We start from the raw sequence: 19,084 nt of genomic DNA on the forward strand, positions 1-19,084 counted from the left end.
GAATTTAGATCGCAAATGTGAATTTTAAGGCCTTGCTGGCTCACAGGCTACTTCATTTTACAGAGGACCGTGACATACTCCGATGCTCACGCAACTTAATTGTTTTAATGTTTGACTTCACAGACTCTTTCAAAGCTGTCATTTTTGCACATTATACAGCCCTGTTTTCAATTACTTGGGACCACACGGGTTTCAAACACACACACACACACACACGCAATACCTGTGTATTCATTCATACTATTGCTTTTGTGCGAGAATGACATTGATGAAATGCCTTTTTTTGTTTTGTTTAGCTAAACAACAATGGAGGATGAGGTTACGTGTCTTCACGCTACATTCTAATCAGTAACTTAAATTCCAGTATGACCGTGTGCGTGCGTGTGTATTTGCACAAAGCAGCGCAGGCTTGTCAACGGCCAGTCAGTTGGAAAAATTGAACATCTCCTCCTCCAGCTCGTTTTTTTTTGAAACACGTCCGCAATCGTTTTTTGGTTACAGTCACTGATCACACCTCATCAACAGTTATTGTGACTATAAGAAGAAGAATTTTGTTAGCACACTCTCGCGCCAGGCAGCTGAGCAGGAGTCAACATTCGGGGACGAAGAAAAATAAAAAAGCGCATAGTCCAAGTCATTACGTGCTGAACGGAGCCCAGTCAAGCAGATCGGAGGCGAGCGTGTGAATGAGAGCGATAAAGAGGGTGCCGTGTGTGTGCGTGTACTCTTTCTTGTCCGTCATCTCGTTTCCGCTGGTCCACTGCAGGAATTTCAGCAGAACGATCAAGATGGCTCATAGCTGTAATCATGTTGGTGTCAAACTCGGGTCCAAGGTCAATTATGAATTTTGTAATCATTTCCACACATCTGTCAATTCATTTGCTGTTGTATCATTTATTTATATATATATTATATTGAATTTGAAGCTGATACAAAATTAAATGTGTGTTCCATCCAGACCAAAAAAGTATCAAGCTACCATTTTCCCCGTCTCTCATCTGGAAAAAGCCCTGAAAATAAGTCAGACGCGGGTGGTACTGTGGTCAAAACAGCCCGCAAACTCCTGTAATAGAAAACCACAATTAGAAGCCATTTCAGGAGGCGACAAGCTACTGTTTCGTATGCTTGGATGTACTTCGACATAGCCGCCGTCATCGTGCTCTTTTTTTTTTTTCTTTCCCTTACGGTTGTATGGAAAGCATTTATGTGAAATTCTTGATAACCATCTTGAAGTCAATGTACTGGTAGGCTTTTTGTCCTCACTCGCAAGACAATTAACCCTATAAAGCTAAACCATGAAATATATGACAGAAAATGTTGATTCTTTGTAAATAGAGTATTTATTGGTCCTTTTGAACAAACCAAAAATAAGAATAAAAAAAAAAAACTTCCACATAGGGACTTTTGATTTGTGTCATATTTGATACATCTGGTCACAATGCTGTCAACATTATAATAATAATAAACAGACATATCAAAAATATCAGTATTTCAAAAAAAAAAATCATTGAGAACATTTGCCACCATTAATAAGTTTAGGTGTCTCTCTTTTCTCATTTGGGGTGATGTTGCAATGTCCCTGGAAATCCATCAGTTGGGTGATACCGCCCTCTAATGGATTATCCTGGCAATGCATGTGTCAGATCATATACGTCAGGGTTTTAATGGGAAAAAAAAATATTATACTCATGAAATAGAGGGCTCAAAATGTCTCGTATTTAATAGGATACGTTTGGCATTGTAGGGTTAATTCAGTGAGGTTTAAGCCATTTAACACATTTGATTCCGTTCAACCAGCAGGTCCCAAATCCACTTGAATGGGTTGCTGCTATTTTGCACTTTTGCCGAAAAACGTCACGGTCCCAAAAAAATGTAAATTCAAATTCAATCATACAGTAATGTTAAATGGACTGCAGTTAAATAGCGCTTTATTGACACAAGATGTTGTCTAAAGCACTTTACCAAGCCTCATATTCACTTTTTTGAAAATATATCGAAGTGTACCAAGTCTGTATGCAACGTGCTAACACAGCCGCATTGACCCATGTTTTCCTTTTTAGTTTAAAATAACTTACTTTATCTTCCAGGACCCCTCACATATTTGTCTCTCCGTTTCTTCTGCTTTTGGTAAAACTTTAAATCCATCTGTGTTCTGTTGCATTAGCTAGCTAGCGCTAAGCTAACCTGTAGGGGTTCCTCTCTCCGGTCCAGCATCCAAGTTTGCAATCGCCCTTCGAGCTACAATGGCGTCAAATGCCAGTAGTCTGCTCGCGGGATGGGAGGAGTAAGATGGCCGCCCCGTGGCTTCAACGGCTCGCACGGGCTAGCCAGTAATATATACAGATCAGTGGCTCTGTCGTACCAGCTAGTTAGCGCTAAGCTAACCTAGGTGAGTGAGTGACAGTATAACGACAAAAAGCATTGATATACTTCCTCGACTGATTGCGTAATAGTTTAATTTACTGTAAGCTCATTAGCCAGCTAACAAATAAAAACATTTGATATCCAGCTGAAAGTCTAGCATACGTTCGTTGTCCTCAACAGTAAGACATAGATTGTTCTAGCGCGATGAATTGTCTTACTTTTAAGGACAAAGTGCCTCAAGGATGTGCAATGAATGCTGAAACTGCTTCCTGTACTTTTGTTTCTTTGCTGGAGTGTTTCGGGAGGTTTGGCTTTCTTCTTAAGCGCTTTGAAAACCATCCATGTGTAGTCAAGCTCCTATTTAGTCACAAGTGAAACTGATTAAAAATATGAGCTATAGGAGGCCTTTTGTTCAAATCTATTGTCGCCGTCTCCTCCCCCCCACCTGAGGCGGACGAACGGAACGGAACGTCGCACAAAGAGCTGCCCGCATTGTCATTCCAAATGCATAGGTTGGGGGCTTTGGATATTTAAGATTTGAAATTATAATCGACATTGTCAATAAAACAGCCCACCTTCGCCTCCATCCCCTTTTGCACACATTGCGGCCTTGTAAAAAGCCGACGCGGGCTCCTCCCCCGGCCGTTTATCATTCAGCCGTTGCGCAAACACGCACTTCGTCATTATGAGGCCGCTTGTCACTTTTCTCAGCAGGACGGTGCATCTCGCGCCGCTTCTTATTGATGCCTTTGATTGAGCTTAAAGAGATTAATTTAATTATCCCACATAGGTGCCGTGAATAAATATAGCAGCAACAAGGAAGGGAGAAAATGGTGGAAATATTCATTATCTTTACAAAATGCAAATGTGCTTACTCAAATGGTACGAAATCCAATTTTCCAGAAAAGGGATTTGAGGAAGAAGGCATCTACTTTTTCTGCTTTTTGACTAACAGGGGACTAAACAGCATGTCGGGAAGGGGGGGGGGGGTGTTTCTGCTCTTTGTAAACAGGTCGGGGGTCCGGTCAAGGCTGTGAGAAGAAAGGACATGCGAGGGAGGAGACAACTGAGGTTGTTTGCCATCAGGTGTGTGTGAAGATATCTCCAAACATTTGGACCCGGGAGATAACAACATGTCAGAGAGACGAGAACGGGGGAGGGCGGGGGAGGGCAACGAGAGATGAGTGTATTTCCCCAGGACCACCTAAGCCTCCTAATCAAGATATTCCCAATCTTGCGAATTTGTGTGTGTGTGTGTGTGTGTGTGCGTGTGACAGGCCAAGAGAGAGTGTGTGCATCTGTAGCGAAGATAAAAGGCAGCGAATCAGGTGTCCCTCATCATCAGGCTTCCGCATAGCTGAAGCTGGATGCACGCTCCCTCGTGTGTGTGCGAGTGTGTGTGTGTGTGTGTGAGCCCCCCATCGCACCTCCTCGACCACGGAGACCAGACCTACACAGGAGTAATGAGCAGTGCTCTGCGGTGTCGATGCCATTCATTGTGTGTGTGCGTGCGAATGCTGTGATGCCGCATTAATTGCACGCCGGGTCCTTGCTTAATAACGCCGCGACACGTCAACTCAATCACGCGGCCTCCGCCACATTCGGGTTTTGTAATTTGGCTTTTAAATGAAATAAACGAGCTATCTGGGAGATCTCCGGGATTACAGTTATCATTACGCGCCCCCCCCCCCCCCCTCCGACCCCCACCCTTGAGCGGCAAATGCCACCCTCTGATTGGTTCATGACTTTGCGGTGAGTGGCACTCGTCCTATGGGGTCGTCTGGCGTGAGCGGAATGCAGAGGCTAATGAGGCGCAATTACAAAGGGTGCATCGCCCACTGTTTTCGTGACCACCCCTTCACCAAGTCATTCATGCGCCCACATATTACTGGCATATTAAAGGGAGATGAAAAAAAAAAAAAAGGATTATTATTAGGATTTGAATAATTATTCAATCAAGGCAACTGGAGAACACTGCTAGCTAATGCTCCTTTTCCACCACGCGCAACACGGATCTACTGATGCAGATTCAAAACAGGTCAAACCAGGTACTATGGCATACTATACTGGTTAAAGTCCATTACTTATAAGTAAAAAAAATAAGTCTAAAGTACAGACTCTGAATTGTACAAAAGTAAAAAATAAAATAAAATAATTAAATTAAATGAGAAATGAGAAAGTACACATGATATGTGCTTTCAAATCTATACACTAAAAATTATGGGCTCTTTCCCTAACCAACTCACTGCATAGTTCTGGATTTTGAGCAGATTGGGTTACTTTTACCCAAGGTTGGGTTGATTATTTTTGGCCCAGTGGTTCGGGTTCAAGATTGGATTTTTTGCAGATTGGGTTACTTTTACAAAATGGGTTGAAAATTTTCAGCAGATTGATTTACTTTTACCCAATTTTGGGTTAATTATTTTGGGCCAGCTGATTTGGTTAAAGATTGGACTTTGGTCAGATTGTGTCATTTTTACCCAAGGTTGGATTCATTATCTTGGCTCATGATTGGATTTTGAGTGGATTGGGTTACTTTCACTCAAGGTTGGGTTAATTATTTTTGGCCCAGCAGATTGGGTCAAAGAGTGGATTTTGAGCAGACTGGGTTACTTTTACCCAAGATTGGGTTAATTAATTTGGCTCTGCCGATTGGGTTGAAGATTAGATTTTTAAATAGATTAGAGTTACTTTTTATCCAAGTTTGGGTTAATTATTTTTGGCCCAAGAGATTGGGTTGAAGAATGGATTTCAAGCAGATTGATTTACTTTTACCCAATTTTGGGTTCATTATTTTGGTCCATGATTGGATTTTGAGCAGCTTGGGTTACTTTTACCCAAGATTGGGTTAATTAATTTGGCTCTGCAGATTGGGTTGAAGATTAGATTTTTAAATAGATTAGAGTTACTTTTTATCCAAGTTTGGGTTAATTATTTTTGGCCCAAGAGATTGGGTTGAAGAATGGATTTCAAGCAGATTGATTTACTTTTACCCAATTTTGGGTTAATTATTTTGGTCCATGATCGGATTTTGAGCGGCTTGGGTTACTTTTACCCAAGGTTGGTTGGTTGGTTCAATGCAGTATGGTTATCACACTTTGCCACAATACAAATTTTGAACCCAGTACTGTAGAATTAAAAAGTGACATCCTGAATCCTGAACATATGTTGGGACAACAGAGATTTGACACCTTCTTCTGCACTAATAATAATAACAATAATAAAATCACTCAATAACGTCCGTTTTTCAAACCCAAGGTGTCCCAATACTTTTAGTGCATGATTTTGCCCCACCGCCATCTTGCACGTCCTCTATGCATAAGCATGTACAAAGAAGGTGTCAATTAGACTGACTAATTAATGACAAATAGAAGTCCATCCTTTATGTCCATCCTCAAAGGAAAGCTGAAGAGCTTTCTGAGTGCAGCACATCTAAGAGAATGATTCCTTTGCGGCCTTCTCCTCTTCTCTTTGTGCCTTTCACCGAATCCTTCTCCCATTGTCTTCGACCTCTGCAAAATAATCTCACTTAGTCTTTTTCCCTCTTCGCGCTCAAGCCTCCTTCTTTTCCCCCAGCGGAGCTCTCGCTGCCTCGATCCCATCCATCGATGTTTTCCCCTCCATCAAGGCCCCTGTGATGCTTTTCTCCCTTTTAGCTTTTCCCTTTGTCTCCCACCTTTTGTGTTTCCTCCACAGGTAACGCACTCTCCCGGTGTCACACGCGTTCGCATATTAAGGACTGAAGAGTGTTTTTGGAAGGCTGGCTCAACGCTGCTGATGGACGGCGTACACGTCAACGCTACAGTGTGTACAAATCAGGTTATATTAACTTGGAAATATTCTGGAAGCCGCTGGGAAATATGCAAAGTAGAACATGCTACGAGGGGATTCCTTATTTCCTCTGTCAAGCATAAAATGCGGCAACTTACAATTTGATAAGCGTTTGTTGGGTCATTTATTTAGTTAACAAGCCAAGGAGGACCCGTTGTATATTTTTTTTTCATCTTTCATGGTTACAGTCTGCTTGCACTAGGGCAAGTGAGGCAGTGAGCCAGAGGATCAAAACTAATTGTGAATTAGCACCCCCTACAGGCCTGGAATGCAACAGGTTGCAGTGAAGTGTCCCGTTTCAATAAAACTTTTGTTTTTTTTTGTTATCGATTTACAAACATTTCTAAACCTTAAATGAAATCGCCTCCTGTGTGTCCTTAAGGGACACTGACTGTCCTGTTAGTTTTTTGGACCGGACATAATAGTATCTGTTTGAAGCTTGGCATGATTGGAGTTCACATAGCTGTGTTGCCGCCAATGTGCAGGCCTTCACAAGGTTATTGGAGCCCATCAATAAAGCCGTTTATATCTCATGTATTTCGAAGCTCCGGTTTGTTTGGGATCTTGGAATGGTCGGCGCTTTTCCTTCCCTGATGGCGCCACTTCTTTATTTGCACGTCTCTCTTGAGAGACGTTAAGGTTCCCTCTCACTCAGGGTGGAAAAACCTCAGAGGTCATCACAGTCACTCATCACCGAGACAACCTCGCGGTAGTTATCTAAGGTTGGCAACACAGCTTCACTCTCCGCGCAATATTCAATATCAAAAGATCATTTCAGTCCGATGTCATAAACACGGTCTCGCCTCAAACACTAATCGCCAGAGGATGGAGGAAGTCACGTGCGCAATTCAGAAGACAGTTTCAAGTTTTAACCTTCAGTTTCAAGCTACTGCGAAAACATAAATCAAGAAAGTTGAGTCGAGGTATTACGTGGGTCGAGAAAGTCATAAATCAAGTAATACCGTACAATTTGGTCATTCACAACAAGTTGGTGAAGAACCCAGTAATTTTCCTATCGCACATTTGATGCTTAAAGTTGACCAATTGCTAATCACGTGTCTTTGGCATCTCGTCTTCCAATCAGCCAATCAACAGAGGACTTTTGACTCACAGTCTACCGTCCAGCAAAATGTCCAAACAAGTCATCATATATCATACATTTAGCTGGTTGTGGATGAGCCGTCGGTGTTAGCCTCATATTGCTAGCTTAGAAGGTTAATATTAGCAGCAGCAGGGCCACGTGACCGATGACTAAATTTGACTCAAATTTACACCAGCAGCAAATAACATCAAATATCATCGGTCTTCTAAATTAAACATAAAGAACCTGAAGCTCAGTTCATGTCGTGAGCTAAATTGTGGCGTTAACTTAGCTAACACGTCCTTGCTAGCTTTGTAGCGACGCCGCGATGGATAGTTGGTTATAGTTGTGCTGCCTTTCAGATTTTATTTGATTTTTTTTAAACACAATCAAATGAAATAATCTTCAGAATTTGTAAGTTTGATGATTGGTGGCATATTCGTGTCGCGTGCTAGCATAATGCTGGATTGCTAGCTCGGTTTGTGCGTGCTACATTAAAATACTTTCATTTAAAAAACAACACAAATGGAATTCAATAAAATAAAAGTTTTCAAACGGACATATCAAGTCATGTAGTTCAAGTCGAAAAGCCATGAAGTGTCTCAACAAAAACCACGGCAAAGTCGATTGTTTCATAAGATTTAGCCGAACAAGCCCCAAAGTCCTAAAATTGGCAACTAACGTCTGACGCAAGCCCCCCCTCGCCCTCCCCCTCACCAGGCCACATTCCAAGTTGTATTTCACATGTACAAGTGCAACTCTAAAGCGGTAAGACAAGTTGAGGTTGGGCCGTATCACGACCCAACCAGTCAGCAGTTGCCCACTTTATAACAAACGCGGCGAGTATCTGAGCAGAGGGGGATATTTAGGGAGAGATTGAAAGAAGATGAATGATGGCGAGAAAGATGGATGAGAGGAAGATGTGTAAAAAGAGAAGGCTGGTGTCTGCTGTAAAGCGCGTCTTCGCATGTGTGCGGATGATACGGCCTGTTTATTTTTATTTTTTTTTTATTTTTCCTGCCGTCTGACGGACAGCTTAACGCCAGGCTTGTTAAAACAGCCGCGCAAAATGTTTCACATGCCGAGGGACACGCGGGAGGGGAGGGGGGAGGTCGCTGACACACGCATACACGTAAACTTACACACAATAAACGGGAGGTGTGGAGTTGCACCATTATTTATTAGGGGTCATGTGGTGCGGGTGATCAGTCACTGGGTGGAAGGGCATCAGCGCAAAGCTAAAAGCAGAGGATGTTGTCTTAACATTTTCCCCCGATTAGCGTCTCCCGTCTGTAAAATTTGCAACATTTTACTGTGGGGAGCGATTTAAACATTTTGCAACTTTGCAGTTTTTTTTTTTTTTTAGTTGCTTGAGCAACAAAACTGAAGGAGGTCTTGTATGAAATAATCACAAAGGTAGCAAGCTTGTGCAACATACACTCACTGGAAATTCCATTAGGTGTCATATAATACACACTGTAAAACTGGGCTAAATGAGAAATATATCATTTAATTTGAGTAAAATGATCCACCAATAGAACGGGATAATTTGCTCTAAAGAAAGAACAGAACATTTTTACTTGAATTGGGAGTGGGAAAAAAAAATATATAGCAGTCATGGAGTTATAAATTAAATTGTAATATTTGTTCCATGAATTTCTAAAAATATAATTATAAAAGGTACGTGAATGGTACTTTTTTTCTTTGTCTAATCAGATTTCAGCGTCTATGTGCTAACCTGTTAATCTCATCTGCCCATGTAACTTCAGCGACAGTATTTGTAGTTGTTTTTCCCACCCTCTTTCCTCATGTTTTCTTTTTTTTTTTCCATGTAAGAAACTCAGAGCGCTAATTAGCGGACCGCCAGGCTTCTCGTTCTCTCTCCCTCTACAGTAGTGGTCATTGTTTTTTTTTTTTTGTTTCTCGGATTGTTTGACTGTAAAGACAAATTCCGTGTGTATTTTTACATACTTGCTCAATAAATCGGATTCTTATTCTGATTTATTAGTAAGACGTGAATACAAAAAAGTCAGGAAAAGTCTACTAGAACATCTAAAGTTTATTTAGGTTTAATCCGAGGCACTTTAAGTGGTGGCACGTGTGTGCTGACTTCTATTTAATATGAATTTGAATGTGGCATATCCCCACTTATGAGAAGGTGTGCACACTTACGCAACCTCATTAGTGTTGGTTAATTGTTTATTTTTACTTCACCTCTCTGAAAGATCTTTTAATTATAGGTTATAGGTCATTATCTATTTTGATCTCATGTTATATATCACAAATATATAGATTTGAGCAGGGGTGTGTAGACTTTTTATATGCACTGTATGTATTATTTTAACATGCTTTACCACAACAATAAAAAAAAAAAAAAGTTAGCCAGTGTTATTATAAATATGTAAACATATCCACTGTATGTTTCTTTCTTCTGTCAAATTATCCTCACACGGCCGATTAGCTGGCCCACAATGACATCAGCATTTTCCCGTCCTCTGATTGGTTGGCCAAACTAAGCCAAGGTTGACTGTAAAAACGCATTGTTTGAAGTTTTTTGCCACTAAATGCCCAGGCACCAAATCCATATCCTGCCACTAATATAGAAAATACTGTCATGTGGTCTTCCGTTTTTACGTGCGCATGAAGGAGCCCAGATGGCGCAAGGTGTTGTCCAGCCCGAACATGCCGAGTGCTGGTGACTCACGGGAAATGAAGGCATCATATTTAGTACAACCACAACCAGAGGGCTTTTTTTTTTTTTGTGTGTGTGTGCAATTTTGTAGAGCAAGCACTCAGCAGCCTCTCCGTCATAATAAGGAGCCGCCACTCAAAAACGTCTCCAACCAACCTGCGGCTTATTGCAACACGCTCCAGTCCGCCGGATGAGCCGGCTCGACTGGGATTCGAATCTTGACACCCGGCGACACCGTTTTTTGCTAAATTGAGGGGAGAACGGGTCGGGGAACAAATGTTGAAACTGAAGACCCGGAAAGCAAAATTAGAGAAGCACATGCATTATACATAATAAAGTGAGGAAGAGGAGGAGGGTGAAGTCAGCCTTGGGGGGGCTTGGGGGGGGGGGGCAGACAGAGAGGAGACGTCTTGTCATCGCTAAAGGAGAGCCATGGAAAGATGGACAAAGGAGACGTCCCGAGGGACTGTGCACTCATTCTGCATGGCTGCCTATCCGTCGCCATGGCAACTGTACGTGTGTGTACATTTGTACGCACCGTGGTGACCAACAGTGAGCTGCGTGTGTGTGTGTGTGTGTGTGGGGGGGGGTAAAATGTGTAGCTGCCTCCTGCTGTGTTAGCAGGAATACTTTGAAAGTGGCTGTGATCACATTCCACGTCATCATACGTGCGCGCGTGTGCGTGCTTTACAGGCAGAGCATGTCTATAGATGGAGAGATGTTATCATTTGAAAGCGGCACCCGCCGTCGATGAGTGATCTGCTGCGCGGTGGGATTGATGAACGACGGGCTGATGAACACTTGATGGGATGAAAGGGTGAGGAGCGCACACACACACACACACACACACAGGTGTGTATCCACGCTCAAGGCACAAGGTCATGACTAAGGCCTCAGATGTTCACAAGGAGGCGAGTTCACCTGTAAACGAGGTGAACAAGGGTGGGAAAATTTTTAAGATGGGGCGTGTCATTCAAGACGAGGCACAAGGGGCAAAGGTCATTCGAATTCGCATTAATTATCAAATAATATTTAATGTCATGTATGTTAAGTTGATTTTACTTCCACAGCCATACTGCATTTCTTGGTAGCTTGAACGCATCAGTACGAGTATTTTGGGTCAGAATATTGACCCAATGTGCTGGGTCAAATGCTCGACCCAATGCTCTGGGTATAACTAACCCAACATTGTCTCGGTTCCTTTTAGTGATTCCACCCAATTTGGGTTTATTGCAACCCAGCAATTTGAAGTGTATAATAATAATTCATTCTCATTTTAAAATCATATATTTATATTTATTTTAATTCAAATGAGTAAACCAATAAACTAAAAAACGGAGGTGTTTTTTTTAAAATATTAATTTAATCCATTTGTGAAATTGTTTATTTTACTATATATATATATCAAGTTTAAAAATAGATCAAAAGTTGATTATATTGACGTAAAATATGAAAAAAATAAATAAAAAATTGTTATCTAAAAATCTTAGCAATAAAGTAATCCATTCTCATTTAAATGTTATTTCTAATTATTTTACTTCTAAATAATTAACCAATTGTACATGATAAAATGTTAAATGTATATAATGTTAAATGTAATGTTCATTTATATTACTTATATTTTTATGCAATGTTACAACTTTGAATGACATGATTAATGAAAAGTATAAACTATGAAAAATTTAAATTATTCTATAATAATCATACCCTTTCAAACGGGACCCTTACTGAAAAGTTGTTCCCATGTCAAAACTCAGCTGATTTATTACCTTGTGCCTAATGATGTGGCCGGTGGGAGTCGAAGCACATAATAAAATAATAAACACGCACGCACGCACGCCCTTGATGGGATCACAGATTAAACGTTCCACGCGGAGGAAGCCGGCCGTCATAAACACACCCGTTGGAAAGTGAAACCGAGTGCGGCCAGCTGACTTTGGGCCAGAGGCGGAGTACACCCTGGCCCGGTCCTGGTTACCCGTTCAATCCGTAACTGCCTACAAATATACATGCACTTTTCTATGATGATGTGATTTATTGACATGTCATGGACTGTATTTTTTTCCAATGGTTTAGAGAGTTCTATATGCAACCATTTGTGGCAGGTTGGCTCATGCGATATGCATTCATCTTAATGTGTTGGGCTGACGGATCGTCAGCCGGTGTCATGACACGGTGCACACGACCTTGAAGGAAAAGCGCTCGCATTTCCCCTGTAACGCTCTTTGTGTGTCTTCACGCCATGAGAAAGTGACAGAGGCGCCTGCTCCGTCAACACGTTCCCTAATTACATTTCTGCAATTTATCACCACGGCAACCGCAACTTGACATCAACCTCGTTTGAATGGCGCTAACGCAATCAATATGTTTTTAATTGCCTTGAACGTACAATATGCGCAAAGTCTGATTTTGAAATGCGTGGAGGTCAACAGGTAATGTGAAGAATCTCATTAATTACGATTCCTTTCAGGAGGCAAGCAAGGTCTGCCGACTTTTCTCTCATGTCGATTGTGATCAGGAGCTTCAATGTTGGGTTGAGGTGCACAAAGCTCATTCAAGTATGGAAAGTCGAGAATTCGCTATCTGTTATGTGGAAATTTGCCAGCATGTTTGCTGTTACATGCACGAGGCGTAAGACTAGATAAATATTGCCAGAGAGTTCTGCTCTGAAATAAAAAGGTACAAAATCCATGGCTGCTTGTGATACCTTCAACATTTCCCATTGCATTTACCTCATTGGGCTTAATTGTGAGCTTGAAACTCAAAGACTCAAATCCAGAACTTCTTACTGTGAGGCAGACTGGCCAACCACTACCTACCAAACTGCTCCAGCTCAGCCATGACCCTACACTCTTAAGACTGATGGGTCAAAAATAAACCAATTTTGGCCCAAAATTTGACTTACCCAATACTTGGGTCAATTCGACCCAACTTTCTGGGTTGTTTTGTATTAAAGCAAACAACCCTTTTTTGTATAAAACAGCCCAAAAATGTGTTGCTATGATGAAAAACAATCCAAAGTTGGGTTAGCGCAAGTAGCGGGTCAGTCCAGTTTGTGACCAAAATTGGGTTATTTTTGACCCAGTATTTTAAGGTGGGTAGTGAGGATAAGCACAATATGTTGTGTTGTTACCATGAACCTATACTTTTAAAACTATTGGGTCAAAAGTAACCCAAATTGGGGGTAGAGCTAACCCAGTGCTGTGTCCCAGGAACAAAGCCAATACTGGGTTATTTATACCAAGGGGCATTTGGTTGAGGATTCGACCCCAGCATGCACTCTTAAAACTGCTGTGTCAAAATTATCCCACAATTTTGGGCAAAAATGAAACCAACTTTGGGTTGTTTTATATCAAAACAACCGTTTTTTTGGGGTTGTATAAATTGTTTTTATTTTTATTTTTTTATTATTATTTTTTTACAAAACAACCCAGAACGCTGGGTCAAATTGACCCAAGAAGCTGGTTGGTCCAATTTTTTGGGTTTTATTATTATTATTTTATTTATTTATTTTATTTTATTTTTTACCATAAATGGGTTATTTTTTAACCAGCAGTTTTAAGAATGTGTAGGGACAATATGAACCATCTAGCCACCACCAACATTTGCTAAGAATGTTATTGTACATGAAATTTACTTCATCTTCAGTACACAAAATTAGACAAAACGGTGACCAGTTTCGTCTCTTCAGCCTGCCCAAATCCAATCTCCAACCCAAAAAAAAAAGTAACTCAATTGGCTCAAAATCCACAGCTACCCAGCAAGTGGGTTAGGAAAACAACCCAGCATTTTTTTTTTTTGCATGTAATAAAAAGATGTTGTCCAACCTTGGTATTGTTTGAGACAACATACAGAATAGTTGTTGCATGGTGTCTCGTGTAAAATGATGATAAAAGCAGATATTGGTGTAACATCTAAGACAGTCTTGTACTTACAGTTATTTAAATAATCCCTGCTGTGTAGAGCTATAAGGGAAAGGAATGAACATGCAGGGAAGTGAAGGCTTATGCATATGGAGGATGCTGCATCATTAGTTGATATAAATATACCTCACCGTCACCAGGGTGGAAGTGGCCAGTTTGGCAGATCAGATGATAATTGTCATCCATACGTTGGGACCGCTGCAGCTATCAGGTCTCTACAGCTCAACTTCACTGTAAGGGGCACAGTATGAACCTGGAAAAAACCCCAGCAAATTAAGCCACATAATAAAAGACATTAAACTATACAAGAAAATTAACAGATTGCACATTTTTCACTTGAAAATGATGTGTAATGGACCGGGGAGCAAAACAAGTAGTAAAAAAATAAATAAAATAAAAAATAGTGGGTTTTGAAGGAAAAGGGTAGATTATGTTGGCGTCGTCGTGTAGAAGAAGAACATGCACATGACTTCCACGCAGCCAAGAAGCCATGATTTATGGACGTGTACCATCTGTTAGCACAGAATACGTTGCACAACTTCCAGTGAGTCACACTGACTTTTGTCCCACACACACACACACACGCAGATAAGATGGATACTAGTGAGGAGCTCATGCGGGCTCAAATGAACGATAGATGGGGCCCTGCCGAGAAAAGAGCTGATCTTCTTACAGCTACGCTCAGTGACCTGAATGTACCCCAAAACACGCACACACACAAACGCAGACATTGAAACTATCAGCAAACACGTGCAGCATCTCCGAGCAGCTGGCAACCATTTATTTACCTCAGTGACAGCTTCAGCCTGGTATCTAAATGGAGAGCTTTCTCCGGACTGGACACGCACACACACACGTTACTATTTCACATCTCACTCAGATTTCCCGTCCCGCACACACAAGTAGACTGTTGCATTGATGGAAGCCGTACGATAAACGCAAAAATGACGGATAACCTCTGGACTTCTTTAAGCGACGTCTCAAATGTGGCGTCCCGCAGGGCTCCCAAAAGAAAACACGACAAGGCAAACATGCTCAACCGGCCAATCTTTTATGCTCATGACTTGACTCGAGTCAGACTTTAGATATCAATTTTAGGACTCTGGACTCACTTGGCCAAAACTTCTGAAAGACTCGAACTTGACTTACAGCTTGTTATCGTGCCTTTGGACCCGTGTAGATGTTGGGAGATTGCCTGCCGGACATTACGCTGCTGTACACAACGATACGGTCCAGCAACTGCAGCAGATGGGCAAGTTGAAAATTGGTTGGAAACACTTGAATGTTGATGTGGCGTAGTAACGTCGATTCACCGACAAGTCGACTAATCGCTTCAACCCCTGGCGCCCCCGCATGACCCCTTTTGTTCAGTTGTAACTCAATGTAATTTCCCTTTTGGCCACTAGGCGGCAGCACACGCTTGTGTTTAACATAGTACATTTTGAAAAATTGAAAACAGGAAGTATTTCAAGCTCAGCCTCATTTTTGCTGATTAGAAAGAGAGTATCAAAAGTCTCAATTCTCTTTAATCCTGCTTTTTACGCATACAGAAAGCAATGGCAGTACGTTAATTTTATAATGTACATCTTTGGCCATGATTTTGCACTCTAAAAACAGTTGGGTCAACAGTGACCCAATTATGGCTCTAAAATGGACCGATCCAATTTTCTGGGCTGTTTTATACCATAGGTGTCAAACTCAGGTCCTCGAGGGCCGCAGTCCTGCAGGTTTCCCTCTTCCAACACAAGCTGATTCCAATCAGCAGGATCGTTATCAGGCTTATGCAGAGCTTGCTGATGAGCTGATCATATATCAGCTGTGTTGGAGAAGGGAAACATCCAAAACCTGCAGGACTCCGGACCTCAAAGACCGGAGTTTGACACCGATGTTTTATACAATATGGCCCAATTTTGGACCCAAATTTGGGTAAAATTTACACAAGTAGATAATCTAACCCAACTTTCTGGGTTGTTTATACAAAATGACCCAATTTTTGACTCCAAGTTAGGTCAAATTAATCCTAGTAGAGGATCTGATTTAACTTTATAAGTTTTTTTTCATATAAAATGACCAAATTTTTTACCCAAAGTTGGGTTAAGTTGACCCAAGTAGATGATTTAACACAACTTTCTGGGTTGTTTTATACAAAATGACCCAATTTTTGACTCAAATTTGGGTCAAATTAACCCCAGTAGAGGATCTGATCTAACTTTATAGTTTTTTTAAAATGTAAAATGACCGAATTTTTGACCCAAAATTGGGTCAAATTGACTCAAAAAAAGGATCCGTCCATTTTTGACCCATAGTTGGGTTAATTTTTACCCTATTGTTTTTAGAGTGGGAGAAAAAAAAGATTTGTTTACACATCTTATCCATCTTGCTTTTGTTTTTGAATCGGTTTGTATTATACTGTTGTATTTGTGTTGGATGTGTGGCTTTAAGGAGCGTGTTCTAACAAAAAAAATAAAAAATAAAAAGCTCAGAAGGTTGAGGTGACGCGACTTCGCAAACACACTTTCCGCCCCCACGAAGATATGAATACCTGAACACGCACTCACAAATGAGCCTGCGGCGTGTTTGCTCCGACTGCATGAAAAGCCCTCCCTCATTAACCCCGGGGGCGCCCTCGTGCCCCCGCCCGTCCCCCACCTTTCCCAGTCTCCCATTGTGCCCCTATCTCATACAGCATTCTGGGTAAAGTAGTCTAACAATGTCAGGAGCGATAAGCTCAATGCAAACCTGCTGATAAGGACTGCACTTAAACGTGTGTGTGTTTTCAAGGTGTCGCTTGATTGGGGAGCCAATGAGGAAGGGCCTGTGACTGTGGTGTTCCATATCTCTGTCATAACAAGCTAAAGAGCACAACCAAAAAAAAGTAGACAAAAAGGAAAGTAAACACAAAGGCATGTGAACGTGCGAGTGGTTTCAAACTGTCGCTAAGGATCATTAGCAATGTTTTAAAAAAAACAAAAAAAAAAACAAACAAACGGTGAGTCACGAGTTATTTCCTGAGCAAATACGCTTGTTGAAGGAGAGGCTATCAAATGGATGTTTACAGCCGGCGTTAAAACAACACCGTCCAGCTGCCTTAATGCGGCGGGCACACGGCAAGCAGACTACGATTTGGGGTCAAAGGTAAATCCTCCAACCAGACATTAATGTCGCAATAAGCCGTGTCGCAAAGGCTTTGGTTACAGTGCCATAAAAAGAAAGGTGTGAATATATCGCAGGAAGTCTCCAATAAAATGCGAGTAAATTGGCTCACCTTGTCCCAGAAACTCCACACCCAGCTGGGGATAATCTCAACGCTCCTCCCACTTCCTTGTTTGAACACACACACACACGCACGTGCACGCACGCGCACACATACAAAGATGAACATAGAACACGCTCAAGTGAGGGAATGCCTCTTCAGTTACGTATATTCTACAAATAAAGGTCTATTAAAGAAGCTTTTTACATGTATGTATGAGCACACAAAAATGATTCATTTCAATCATTTTTTTTACACTAATTTGTGAAAGTAGTAGTGTTGGCCTAGTTTGTTAAACACTTTAGTGGTGAAGTAACTGGTCAGCCACAAGGATAAATTTAGCAATTGTACAGTATATGATATTAATATCAGGTTTAATAATAATTAAAAAAAAACTTAAATGATACAGTGTTTAGTACCTCAAGCAAAATGGCTTTTTTTTTAAAGTACTGTAGTGATTTTGGAGATGGAAAAATTCTGACGAACTTCTGCCTTCTTTCCTATGTTATGCGTGCACTCGCAGCTGATAACAAGGCACTCTAAAGCGGCACATGCTGTCAAATCAGATTTTTTTTCCCCCGTTAATCCACCTGTGTGTGTGTGAGAGACATTCACTCACTCATAGCGGACAATGAGGCGCTCTTAAGTGGCGACACCAGCACACTATCCGAAGCTATGATGCGTTTTCAGGCTGCAGGGATAGCTAGCTACATAAACACGCATCACAATTGTGCTCTATACTGCGAAATAAATAAGGAAGCCCAAGTGCATCAGCGGATGTTTTTAGCCACACCCCCAAAATCAGAAAAACTGATATTTTGAAAATGAAACTCTATATTACACAGCACTCAATCTTTGCACATGGTGTTAGCAATCTTCATTTATTTTTTTTTATAGCTACTGTATTTGGAAACAAACATTTTAATGTGTCTTAAAATGTGACTTGAAGTAACACTACACACCTGTAGGGGGAGCACTAGAGCAAAGATCAATTGTTACTGGAGATTTAAGTGAGTTTGAAATATTTGCACAGTGAAAGTTGATATCCTCGCCTTTGTTCATTTAATGGTCGTGTTCCGTTTTGATTCTTGTGAAGACCCGACCCACCTGTACAGCCTGCCGGCCGTCTCTCACAAAGGCGCAGCTAGATACAGTTTCACAACCCCCCACTTCCATCTATCAAATACAGCTACAGTTTCAAATGGCTTGTTCCCCTCTCAAACGACACCCCCCGCCCCCACGCCATTCTTCCTTCTCATTCTTGCAAGCTTTTATCCCGTGGTCCATTTTCCCTCAGCTGACAAATGATCGCCATTGATGAACACAAGGCGCTATTCAGAGCTCACGCCCATGGGGAAAGGGAAAAAAAAAGCAGCAAAATGAAACATCTTGGATGCTTTTTTTGTCGTTGTAAGAATTTTTTTTTTTAATGAAACACAAAAAGGCAATAAAATTAAGATAAATATTCTTTCTTTTTGTACAGATGGAAATATGTAAGAAATACCTCCCAAAGAATGAGTGAAATATTTTCCATCTCAACCATACAAAGCCGGTTCCAGTGGGGAGAAGAAACAAAACAAAACAATGTTGTCACTTCTGTCGAAATGGGATGATCAGAAGTGGATCCAGTGTTTCTCTCTTTTTTTTTTTTTTTTTTTTTACAAAAGTTTCACATCTCAAAAAGTGTTGTCAAAAGTCAGTCAAAGCCCTACAAAGAAAAAGGCATTTGTGTTCTCCCCCCTGTACATCCTATACAACAGTCATCACAGGCTTGCATAAACGGTAAGACCATGTCCAACGAAGAAAACCGGCGCGTACACGCGCACCATTTTTTTTGGCAAAGCATGAATAAAAGTGACAAGAAGCATCATTTGCGATTTAATCCTTTTTTTTTTCTTTTTTTTTGTCTCTCAACATTGTCCCATTGATTGCCGCTGATT

The 19,084-nt window shown here is 41.1% G+C and overlaps 1 long non-coding RNA gene across 1 annotated transcript; it reads right to left on the reverse strand.

The window, feature by feature from the left end:
* Positions 1–874: 874 nt before the first annotated feature.
* Positions 875–17,198, reverse strand: LOC144038662 (uncharacterized). The gene is made up of 4 exons (XR_013289263.1): positions 17,157–17,198; positions 14,023–14,144; positions 13,904–13,933; positions 875–1,063 (listed from the first exon to the last, which is right to left on the reverse strand). It is a non-coding gene; the product is annotated as an uncharacterized LOC144038662 (long non-coding RNA).
* Between the last annotated feature and the right edge of the window lie 1,886 nt (positions 17,199–19,084).

The sequence above is a fragment of the Vanacampus margaritifer genome, chromosome 18 (assembly GCF_051991255.1).
Source record: "Vanacampus margaritifer isolate UIUO_Vmar chromosome 18, RoL_Vmar_1.0, whole genome shotgun sequence".
In the NCBI taxonomy this organism is placed as follows: Eukaryota; Metazoa; Chordata; class Actinopteri; order Syngnathiformes; family Syngnathidae; genus Vanacampus; species Vanacampus margaritifer.